This window comes from Hyaena hyaena, unplaced genomic scaffold (assembly GCF_003009895.1).
Source record: "Hyaena hyaena isolate Hyena2069 unplaced genomic scaffold, ASM300989v1 scaffold_73, whole genome shotgun sequence".
Classification (NCBI taxonomy): Eukaryota; Metazoa; Chordata; class Mammalia; order Carnivora; family Hyaenidae; genus Hyaena; species Hyaena hyaena.
The window spans coordinates 2,795,424-2,805,168 of record NW_024080705.1 but is presented as its reverse complement, the minus strand read 5'-3'; the positions used below and the strand labels follow the sequence as shown (position 1 = coordinate 2,805,168).

At 41.6% G+C, this 9,745-nt stretch overlaps 1 non-coding gene across 1 annotated transcript; it reads right to left on the bottom strand.

Moving 5' to 3' along the window:
- Positions 1–7,011: 7,011 nt before the first annotated feature.
- On the bottom strand, positions 7,012–7,118 carry LOC120232528. Its single transcript, XR_005528588.1, has one exon. It is a non-coding gene; the product is annotated as a U6 spliceosomal RNA (small nuclear RNA).
- Positions 7,119–9,745: the final 2,627 nt, after the last annotated feature.

The window sequence follows — 9,745 nt, the reverse complement described above, 5'->3', positions numbered from 1 at the left end:
CCTCAGTTTGTTCTCGGCATTCAAGAGTCTCTCAAGGTTTGCCTCTCTCCCTTTCCCCCACCATTTCTCCCCTTCTTCTCCCCCATGGTCCTCCATTAAGTTCCTCCCAATCCTCCTATACGTGCCAACATATGATATTTGTCCTTTTCTGCCTGACTTATTTCGCTCAGCATAACACCCTCAAGGTCCATCCATGTTGCTACACATGGCCAGATTTCATTCTTTCTCATTGCCATGTAGCATTCCATTGTTTAGATAAACCACGTCTTTTTGATCCATTCGTTCGTTGATGGACACTTAGGCTCTTTCCATGTTTTAGCTAAAGTAATTTATTTATATGATCCTTTTGGGGTGAGAATGGGGGCTGGAAAGAAATAATCAAAATGTTAGCACTAATTATTATCTCTGGGTAGTGGAATTTGGAAGGATTTTAATATTTTTAACATCTTTTTGCTTAACAGAGTTTTCTAAAATATGTATACTGACCCAGCACTTTTTAAATAATGAAAGAAAATTGTGAAGTTAGTCTTTAAAACCATACACATCTTCTTTCTCCCTCTCCCTTTCACCCACTTTCACAATCTCCTCCCCACCCCATGCTTTCCAAGTGTTCTTATGGCGTTCTCTAACACCTCAGTGCTGGGGATAGTTTCCTGGGGTACCTGACAAAGATTCCACCCACATAGCCCCCATCCCATTTGTGACTTAGTTCATCATATACATTCACCATATTCACATCTTCAGTCCATCCTCTCTTCCTAATCCCACCTCTTCTGACCCCATTGAAGTCACTTATAAATGTCTGTATTGGTTTCCTAACTGGTCTCCTTCCCTGTTTCATTCAGGATCAAATTTGGCTGAAAACAAACAAACAAACAGAAAATCCAACTCTAGTGACATAGGGACTTGTCTCAAGAAATCTGGGAGTAGGCAGTTCTCAGATGAAACAGAGACCAACACTCTTTCCATCTTTCTGTCCTGCCATTTAATGCATTGGCTTCATCCCCTACTTGTGTCTCATCATCCTAAAATGATTGCTATACCTCCAGAGCTCACATCTGTATTCAGCTATGAAGGAGAGAGACAAGAACCCTCAGTTTATGTCTCATTTACTTGAACTGTGTAACAAGGCTATCACTAGCTACAGGGAATTCTCGCTGGGTATACAATTATCCAAATCAAAACTGGAATTTCATTGGTAAGGGAGAAAGATGAATGGATACTAAATGGGCAGCCAACTGCATCTACCACACCCCTCTAACAGGAAAGGCAAAACTTGCAGGCATAAAGCCTTCAAAACAAGTCCCTTGTCTGTCTTCCCAGCCTTCCTTCTCTTCCATCTCCTTTTGAGTTATTAACATGCTTCCCAGCACGGCATGCTGGCTCGTCATGCCTTTGAACCATTTCATATGTTCACATTACCTGAAATATCTTTCTCTTGCTTCCATCCTTCTCCCCTCATTAGTAAAAGAGGTCTGCCCATCATTTGAACTCCCTTCCTATTTAGAGGACTTGCTCTCTTTTTGAATCCAAGTACAAGGCTGTAATCTACCCTCCTGCCCCATTTCCATCATAGATGCTGAAAAGGCCACGTATTTGCTTTCCAAGACTCCCTTACAGCCACAGAGGCAGCATGTTACCTAGGCCCAGACAATCAGATATGCCCACCTGCAACTTTCAATCAGAGCTATTAATACAAAGAAGCAGGGAAGGCAAGGATGCATCCTGCTGGTAAGGAGAGGCCATAATGGCAACCCAGGCATTGCTAACAGCAGCAGCACCATGGCTGCAATTGGGGTTTACAGTTGCTCCACATCAGTGACAGTATTGTCTATACCAGGCCGCCTTTGTGGTGTCATCCTGAAATGATCTTGGATTTTGCCTAGCCAACTTACCCTTCTCTCATTTTCCAAAAGTGGCTTTGCAGGCTTCCTGGTAATTCTATGAACTATTCAATATTCTTACAATAAGTCAGTAAGTTTTCTGCTTAACTCAACCCCAGTCCTTTTTTTCTTCTTCCAAATACCAAATATAGCTTCCCTCCTCACTGCAACATCACCTTATGGAAACTCATGTTTTCTCTTCAAGAATCACTTTGTAGATAAAGCATTCCTGCAATCCCCCAGACTGACTCATAAGCCCCTTTTACATTCTCCTATTCCCTAATATAGTAGGGATCATATTAAAATGTTTCTGTTTGCCTCTATTCCCATTAAGTGGTAAATTCCCTGCAAATATATAAGGGACCGTGACTCTCATCTTTATACCCCTGCCTAGCTCAATAAAGGTACTCAATAGGGATGCCTGGGTGGCTCAGTTGGTTAGGTGCCTGACTCTTGGTTTCAGCTCAGGTCATGATCTCTTGGTGCTTGGGTTGAAGCCCTACACTGGGCTCTGTGCTGACAGTGCGGGGCCTGCTTGGGAGTCTCTCTCTCTCTCTCTCTCTCTCTCTCTCTCTCTGCTCCTTCCCTGCTTGTTCTTGGAAGGAAGGAAGGAAGGAAGGAAGGAAGGAAGGAAGGAAGGAAGGAAGGAAGGAAGGCTTTTTTAAAAAATTAAATGTAAAATAAAATTTACCAAAAAAAAAATAAAGAAGGAACTCAACAAATTTTTGATGAAGGATTGAATAAATATACAACTAAGCATGCAAAACCACCTCCACCCCAAGAATGCCCCAAAAAAGGAGATGAAGGGTCAACAGCCATTTTCCTTTTGAAAGGCACTAACCTTTGCCTTAGTATGAGTTAATTTAATATAGAGTATCCTCCTCACAATATATTTTTGATTTAAGAAGACAGAGAATAGGGGCGCCTGGGTGGCTTAGTCGGTTAAGTGTCCGACTTTCGCTTAGGTCATGATCTCACGGATCATGGGCCCGAGCCCCGCGTCGGGCTCTGTGCTGACTGCCAGTTCAGAGCCTGGAGCCTGTTTCAGTCTGTGACTCCCTCTCTCTCTGACCCTCCCCTGCTCACGCTGTCTCTCTCTCTCTCTCCTAAAAAAAAAATAAATGAATAAAACATTAAAAAAAAAAAAGACAGAGAATAGTACCCCAACAATGTATTGCCTTCCCTTTTCTTATTTTTTCCTCACCTTATTTTTCTTTTTCTTATAGTCCCTTGTCTTCTAGCACTGAAAGGGCAGATTGAGCCAGAAGGCAAGCACCTGTACACCTTCATCTCTGTGGGTTAGCTTCCATGCCCATCTCCCTGAGAGTGGTTCACTTCCATCCTGGCCTTCCTATAACCCAATGTCAGTTCTCTCCATAGTGAGCAAAAGAAAATCTATGGAAGATTTTAGAGGGGAGATGTGAATGAGGTTCTGCAGTGCACTCCCCAGAAGAATACTACGTCAACTCCTCTTTCCATGCTTTTCTTCTCCAGACTCCTCCTACCCCCTCACCTTCCTGTGCATATCCTAGAGCTTGCATTTTCCAATCCAACCTCACAAGGTGCATGATCTTGAAAGACTGATCCTCAAGATCCCTACTTTTTCACTCTTTTATGGTACAGAGCATTTCCCTGTGCATTGGCATCAGTGTGCCCAGCAATCAAAGAGGCTCCCCTCAGAAGGCAGAAGAGGTTATAAGTATGACACTGAAGTCTCCTTTTTACCCAAATATTTCTTTATTCACTTCTATGAGTAAAAGATAAATCCTTCAACTTCTCAGAATTCAAAGGTTTTAAATGTAAATAGACCAGGGGCACCTGGGTGGCTTAGTCGCTTAAGCGTCCGACTTTCACTTAGGTCATGATCTCGCGGTTCGTGGGTTCTAGCCCCACGTCGGGCTCTGTGCTGATTGCCAGCTCAGAGCCTGGAGCCTGTTTCAGAGTCTGTGATTCCCTCTCTCTCTGACCCTCCCCTGCTCACGCTCTCTCTCTCTCTCCTAGAAATAAATAAAACATTTAAAAAAAAATGTAAATAGACCAAGTGAACTTTTAGCAAATTGTGATCTGTCAGCAAATGAGGAACTCATAATCTTCCCTCCCCTTCCAAATCCATGTCCTTCTCTATGTTTATGTTCTTCACCCAGTTTGTGGCATCTCCAGCCATGTAGCATGGCACACCCACTGGATTCACCCTGATACTTCCTCTCTTTTATCACATTTCCTATACAACCCAAATACAACTGAGTTTACCCCTAAATATGCTCAGAATCCACTTTGTTCCAAATCTACCAGTACCACCCAGTCTAAATCAATATGACCTTCCACCTCCACTATGTCTAAGCCTCCTGTCTTCCCACATCAACTCTTCCTTCCTTTCAATCTGTTGTCCATAAAATAAAATTTTCTTTAAAATGTACATTCAATCTTATAAACCTCCTCCTATAAACCCTTCTGGGGATTCCCATGTGCTCTTAACAATACAGACTTGGGGCTCCTGGATGGCTCAGTCAGTTGAGCATCCGAATCTTGATTTCAGCGCAGGTCATGATCTAGTGGTTTGTAGGATCAAGCCCTGCCTCAGGCTCTGCATTGACAGCACAGAACCTGCTTGGGATCATCTCTCCTTTCTTCTCTCTCTCTCTCCCTCAAAATAAATAAATAAACATTTAAAAAAATAAGACTAAAATCCTTAGCATGAATCCATGTCTCCCAATGATCCAGCCAGCATACCTATTGGGCTGCTCCCATCCGTTCTCTAGCCTGATGTATCATCCTTTCTTTTAGTTCTTGAAGGGACCAAACTCTCCCCCAGCTTAGGAATTTTACACATATTCCAGTGATATCTCTCTTTGAAACTGGTCAGTCCCCTTTTTACATGATTTCACACCATTTTATTCTTTTTCTTCACAACATTTATCATACTCTGTAATACACTACTATGAATAGTTGCCTGATTTCCCCTTCTGGGAATGTGTGTGAGGTGTGTGTGTGTGTGTGCGTGCATTTAGCCACTAGATCTCCTTATCTTGTACTTAGTGGGCCCTTAACAAATAATTTTGTTCAATGAATTTTGTGGTTGGGAAAGTCAGAGAACAAGAGGTCTCAGAATACCTAAAAGAATGGGAGATAGAGTCTCCAACGAGGGTAGGTAGACTCTGTTTTCCTTCAGTTTTGGGAGATGAATCAAAACTGTACCTGAAAAGATTTGTGCCCTGACTATGTAGATCAGCAGGAATATTGCAGCTAAACCCCCTGATATCTTGCAGTACTGTTTAGTGTGATTTATGAATCTGTTATTTTGTTTTAACACATCATGTTCATTGTAAAGCAGTTTCATCCCAGCAGTTTCATTAATAGAGGCATTGTTGTGTAGTGAGGCAGTGCAAAAGGGATTGAGAGATAGGAGTGACCTAGGACATGTGTAAAGCTTGTATCCCAAGTTCCATCTGGTTTTGACAAGCCCCTCAATGCCCACTTTTGGAGGCCTTACACCCCCAAGACCACCTGGTCTTAGGCCCTCTCTACGTACTAGAATACAAATGACTAATCAAGATAGCTGAGTCTCAGCCCCTACAGAATTAGAGAGACAGAAGCTCTGATACTAGAATTTTCAGATGACATTTGAGGAACTGATAGAAAAAACTTAGAGCTTTCAGCTCTTGTTCTAACAACTAGTTTCCTTCCCAACCTACATGAAGTTGATCAGTCAAGTTCACCCAAGCTAATAGACTGGATGTCATGTTAGTTCAATTTCCTTCCCACTCTCCCTGACATCTACTCATCAGTCTTAGGTCTGGGGACACTTTCAGGTACTGGACTCTGAGGCCTAAAGACAGGATGTGATAGATTTACTTTCACTGCTTTGTCTGACACTGGACTGCCTCCAGAGGCACGAGAGAGCAAGGCCAGGTCTCCTTTGACATCTCTAGGCCATTCTGAAGACTCTAGTAACAGAAAACATGGCCCATGAGCTTTATGCTCTTTATACTCTCTGGTGCTTGAGGTCAGAGACAGAGAAGAGTCAGGGATAGGTAAGCTTCTTACTCAGTTACTGAGGTAGGGCACAGCCCCAAACTAGTTAATTCATAAATCCCCTAGTCCCACCCAAAGGATCTCAAAGCCTTTTTTTTCCTTCATACCACTTTTGTCTCCAAACACATTTAGGGAATATGTTTCTCTCCCAAACATATTCATGTGAGACAAGATTTTCAGAGTATTTATCCAGTGAGGGAACTTTAGAAACATTTTACCTGAAAACACAAGTCATTCCAAGAGGTAAGTACATACAGTGTCCATATAAAAGGTACTTCTCTTCCAGATGTTAAGCCACATGCATCAGTGGAGACAGACTATTAATGCTTTAAAATAATGTGTGTTAGGATGTTGGAGCACAGAAATGCCACACTTACTTTTTGTACCTGTTTCTCCAGTGCAGAGATCAGCGAACTTTCTATAAAATGTCAGCTAGTAAATATTTTAGGCTTCATAGGCCATGTAGTTTCTGTCGCAACTACTCAACTCTGGGTTTCTAGCATGAAATAAGCCATAAACTAATGAGTGTGGTCATGTTCCAATAGAACTTTATTTTCAAGAACAGGTAGCAGGCTGGATTTGGCCCACAGGCCAGAGAACCCATCCTAGTATAATAAAAAAAAAAAAAAGATCTCCCCAAGCTATAAATGTTAAGATATGGTTAATTGGGATACTGGTAAGAGGATAGTTAACAGATCTATGAAATCTTAAGATACCAAGAAAAGACATCAGTAATATATGCAGGAGGCAAAGCTGGGAGTGAATGTTTTCTAAGATCATTTTATCTCAATCCATCAGAACAGCCCAGAAGCTTCCAGAATTCCCTCCTGTACATTGTGCTTGTCTATTTCACTCACGAGTGAGACTGATAAGGTGCAGACCCTGGTAATGCTTGCTCATTTTCTTCTCTTTCTATAGTTAGCAACACAGGCTGCTACTGTTCTGAAAATAAGAAGTATTATATCTGTATCTGCTGATATAAACAAAACTCTTCACCTTAGGGTATGATTTGAGTATCTAAAGGTGTGATGAATGCACATTGGCAGGTGTATTTGTGAAGTGCCTTGAGGGACTGGGCAGAACAGAGGCACTGAAGTCAGAGCCACCAGATTTCATGAATGTGCGTGTCATCCTTGCACAGTGGCCATGCTAGTCTTCTCTGTATCATTTCAAGTTTAGTGTACATGCTGCCCAAGTGAGTGCCAGAGCCACCGGGCTTCCAAACCAGGCTTCTTCCCTTTCTTGTTGTGTAACTTGGGGTGCTTACTTCACCTCTCTGAGACTTAGTTTCCTTATCTAATAAGTGGTAATAATTATTACTTCTACTTCATGACACAGTCAGCAATAATTGCCATTTCTGAGCACCAAACCTAGGCCAGGCACTGTGATAAGTGCTTTGCATACATTGTCTCATTTAACCCTCAAAAGAGGCCACAGCTAGTTCACTGTTGAAGAACAGAGGATGAGATCTTAGGCTGCTACTTCCCTTCCTCTTCACCCAGAGCAGGTTCCTCCTAAAGGTGTCTGGGATCATCCTGAGGAAGCCATTTGACAGGAATAAAGGAGGATGTTTAATTCATGTTACTGGAGTGGAGTTTTCTCTGCTTTATTGTCTGTCTGAGCCCAATTGTCTCTCTGAACTGAACTGAGCAAGTTCCCTAGGAGCTGACGTACAAAGCTGCCCAGAGTTGGCACTGGCTGAGGATGTGCTTGGAACTTTATGAGGCCTTCTCCCAGAGGCTTCCTGCTCCTTTGACATTCTCTTTTATCTAGGTTTTTTTTGAGAGGTACAGGGGATGTTTTTACTTTTCATTACTGCTTTTACAATTAATAATTTCCAAGCCTGTGTGACATTCCTTCTTCTAATTGCAGTTCATCCCAATTTTTAATTAAATCATATTAATTGGCTTATTGAACAGGTAATATAGTCTCATGGTCCAAAATCATAATGACTCCCTCCTACCCCTGACTTCCTGCCCCCAACATCCCCTTCTGGGACCACTGATTATCCGTTTTTACGCCTTCTTTATGCACATGCAAGAATATAGATAGCTTTTATACAAATATTAGCACACTATACAAAATGTTCTGAACTTTATTTTGTTATTTTAAAATATATCCTGAACATCTTTCTGTATAAAGAGCTTTCTCATTAAAAATGGCCTCTGTTAACTCAAATGCCCTCAGCGGTTTCAGGCTCACTGCCTCAGAATAAAAGGACCATAACTTATTTAACCAAATCCCTATTTGTGATGATTAAAAGTGTTTCCAATCTTTTGATTGTACAAAAAAAATAACTTCAAAGAAAATCTTATATCCATGACATTTTCTAAAGCAGGGATCTTAGTTCCAGTCATCTGTTTTCATACAGGATTAGGAGAAAGTGTTCAGTTCTTTGTGCAGACCGCAGGAATTGGGCACAAGAAATCAAAGTTCTAAAAGCATAGTGTAACCTCAGTAAAGATGAAAAGGATAATAAATAAAAGCAATGCATAAACAAATGCCCTAGAAGGAAAGAAGAAGCTCTCCTCTCTGCCAACCTATTCCATGTCCAGGGAAAGGGGAGGGCCAAAAGTGAAAGTACTCATTGACCATTTATTATCCCAGATGAGTTAGCTCTTGGAAACTACCTCTTTTCTTCCTCCTTCTGTTTCCTTTCTCGGTCCTTATCCCCATATTCTACCAGAAACTACTGACCTTCCTCGAATTTTTAGTAGCAATTCAAGATGCTTCCTTCAGTAATAATTCCTGTGACCAGTAGGCAGATGCTATTGCAGATGCTCTTTGGGAGTAGGACTCACTGCCTTTGGCTCATAAAAGACAGGGAAGACTAGATAACAAAGAATGTAGGTCTGGAAACCTCCCCACAGAATGACAAAGGTTGTTTATAAGGCAAGAGAGTGATGGGAGGTCCATGAGACCCACTCTCTGCTACTGCTTCTCCCGGCAGAACCTTTCAGGGGTGAAATGGATGACTTGAATTTTTTCAGTGTATCACAGTCCCAGCTCTTTTGCAAGATTGACTTGAGGGTGGATTCTTGTTAAATGTTTTTTTTTTTTTTTTTTTTTATTTCTAGGAGAGAGAGAGACAGCGTGAGCAGGGAAGGGTCAGAGAGAGAGGGAGTCACAGACTGAAACAGCCTCCAGGCTCTGAGCTGGCAGTCAGCACAGAGCCCGACGCGGGGCTCGAACCTACCAACCTCGAGATCATGACCTAAGCGAAAGTCGGACGCTTAACCGACTAAGCCACCCAGGCGCCCCGGGTGGATTCTTGTTAGAAATGAATTTATTTCTAAAATGCAGGCAAAGAGGCTCACAGACGCTCTTATCTATTGCTTTTCTTGTTCTTTTTGCCATGAAAATTAGCCAATTTATCGTTCCGATCTACTTGTGACAATTTGATTTTCCTTTACATTCATCCAGGCATGAAAAATGACCACTGCTCAGGCAGATTGATGCTTCCTGAGCCACTCATTTCTATCGTATATTAATATATCAATACCACCTTCCAGTAGTATGTCTTTCTGAATTATTCTTTGTTTTCCTTCCAATGCTTTTTAAGCTTCATTTAAAACAAAAACAAAAACAAATGCCCTCTAACCATTTTTCTCAAGATTGTCTCCATAAAACATACAGCAAGCTGCTGACTAGGCTGTATCTTCATATTTCAATCTTTTAGTTGCTCCTTTTTATTATCTATTATTATTACTATAGTATTTGGGAATTTCTCACTGGGGGGAATGTTTGGCCATTGGAAAAACTGAGATTTTCATCTTTCCTGCTAAAACCCACCACACAGCTATAACATTTCCCAGTTACAACTCTCTTGC